Source organism: Atta cephalotes, assembly GCF_000143395.1.
Source record: "Atta cephalotes unplaced genomic scaffold scaffold00022, whole genome shotgun sequence".
Taxonomy (NCBI): domain Eukaryota; kingdom Metazoa; phylum Arthropoda; class Insecta; order Hymenoptera; family Formicidae; genus Atta; species Atta cephalotes.
In genome coordinates, this window is record NW_012130086.1 from 1,487,041 (window position 1) to 1,490,053 (window position 3,013).

Here is a 3,013-nt window from a genome sequence, read left to right on the forward strand (position 1 = left end):
TACTACGTACTACGTACTACGACTACTACTACTACTACTACTACGTACTTACTACTACTAACTACGACTACACTACTACTACACACACTACACTACACACACACACACACACACACACACACACACACACACACACACACACATACATACATATGTACATATATCATAATATGCAGCAGATTGAAACGTACGTGATTCTCTCCAGTTAGGCGTAATGTCACTTGCTTGATTTGTTTTATCTCCAAAAGAAGATGATTAAAGTATGTTTTATAAATTTCACTCTACGAGATATCCAGCATATCGGTTTTATAATAAATCGTTAATAAGGGCATTTGCGTGTACGGTCGCGCAATATATGAGATCAATAGCGGTGTTGCTGTATTTAATATGCTATACTCGTCGCTCGCGAGTATATAACTTAATTGCTACGCAATGACAATAATATAAGTACGCATGTGTTTGTGGAAGCGCACAAGACGTTAATAACTAATATGTAAAAAAAAAAGAAAGAAAAAAAGGCGTCCGCGAGATACTTTTCCCATTATAATCGAGGTCAGATTCGAGACGCCAAAAATGTTATAAAACGAAAAAGCTTTTTATTGTCAATTCGCCAACTTAATAAATTAGTTATATAATATCAGAGAACTTACAAATTATTCAGGAAGCAGGTATTACAAAAAGTACCTGAATCTTCTTTTGTGCATGTCTCTAATCTTTCTCTCTTTCGCTCTCGCTCTCACACACACGTCCAAGAAGAATGCCGAACAAAATCGAACATAAAAATTAAGTACTTTGTTACACACGTCTTCCTCTTGTCGCGCGAAGTGAAACAATGCATTTGGAAATAGGAAACTTACCTATTAGCGATCGATTAATTATTTCATTATTAATTTATTATGATAAGAGAACGTTATGTAGTAACTAAATAATTATACACATATATGTATGTGTATACACGTAGGCAACCGCATGTCTTCCGATGTGCATGCGATGTACGAGTATACACAAATAAATATGTAAAGCGAATGTATATTTACATATGATGATTATGTAAATGTGTATCAGTGTGAATGTGTATTGCGTGCGTCTATTTTTCTTTATGTATATCACAATAACTCAATGTATACGACATTATCTCGCATAATATTAATTGCTTATCAAGCCAGCCTTCTCTCTGGAATTAAATCCAAGATAAGTAAATTAGCCCAAAAAAAAATGGAAAAAAAAAGAAAAGGAAAAAGAACCATTACAGCACACGTCCTGGGCTCATGTTTTTGAATCTATATCGCATACAAAAATCTATAATAGATGTAACATGTACTTACTATAGTATTTTCGATTGCGATATTTTTCAAAAAAGCCCTTGGTCAGGTACACGTATTCACAATACTAATCGATATTTCTTTTTACAAATCATTAACCTTTTAAACTTTATTTTTTTTCCTTTGCTAACAAGCCTGTCAGTTAAATCTCGTTGTCCAAATTAAATCGGCAGATTTATCTTAATCACTGTAATGAAAATTGATTTTTCTTTAATAGCAAAATAACTATGCCACGCAAGTGCCCCAACAATTACACCGATGCGTTTACGAAGCGGTATCAAAATTCCTTTCCGGTAAATATTTATTTACATGTTTATATCGTCTTCGCTACGTTATTTATGTGCAAAGTGTAAGCAAACGCAATCGAAATCGAAACTTATCAATTTTATTCGCAAGATCAAAGTTAAGTATAAGTAATATCTTCGACACTGGGACAATTCGGAAATAGAAATGCACATATTTTATCATTTCTTTCCTCAATAAACTAGCAACCATCCGAGTTATTTCATGCACTTAAAAGTACACGATATACACGTTACTAATTATATGCAAATTAGAAAACTTCTACGTAACTTCCTTATAACAAACTCGCACTGCTCTTTTTGAAGACAAATTCAAAATTTAATATACACATTGTGCAGGAAAGCCTTTACAACGTCGTCCTTTATGTGGATCATCCGGGAAATCGTGGACTCATCACAATTCACATTATCCAATGAGTCCAAATGCTAAATCTTAGTAAAGTGAGAGGGTTCTGTATTCTTCTTTCCATAAAAGGCGAAAAGTTTGAATGTTGGATATCTATTATATTCGTGCTTGTAGAACTTCCTCCTTCGCTTGACTAGTTGGTCATGATCCACTACTAGTGTCCATAAGTAAATTGTCATGACAGTGCTTTGTATGTACAATTATGGAAGAATGACCTTGTAATAGTTAACAAGTTTACACAATATTTGCAACGTAATGAAGCAAGTACTGGCTTTCTTGCGAATAGAATAAAAACGCCAACTTTATTAATGTCGATTAATTATTCAATCAATTTCACACACACACGCACACGCACACACACGCGCACGCACGCACACATACATGCACACACACAAACACACACACACACACACACACACACACACACACAATTTTTGATCATTATTGATTAATCATTCGTAATGCCATTGTATGCTCTTAAACAAGTCTTCCAAATACTCCACATGAGCCAATTAAAATTAGAAGTAACAATTTTTATCAATTTTTCAAGGTGAAGGTACATAAACCTAAAGAAATCAGAATTATAGCATCCACTTAAATAGCGTAATTTGTGAATCGATAGACTGATATGATCGCTTTATTTTCGCGAATATTTAAAATAATCGAGATATACGCCATATACAATTATTATATTTTTATAAGAATAAACAGATCTCTCATGTAAACATTATGTACCACACCTTCATAATGGTACCATAAAGCTTTTGTCCAAGTCATGTAATTTGTATACATATATGCATATGTATATGTATGTACTTATAAGTATATATATATATATATATGTCTATATAATTATATTCATATAACATACATATAACATATAGCATATATATATATATATATATATATATATATATATATATATATATATATATATATATATATATATATATATAATAATAAATTAAAATAAAAATAAACTT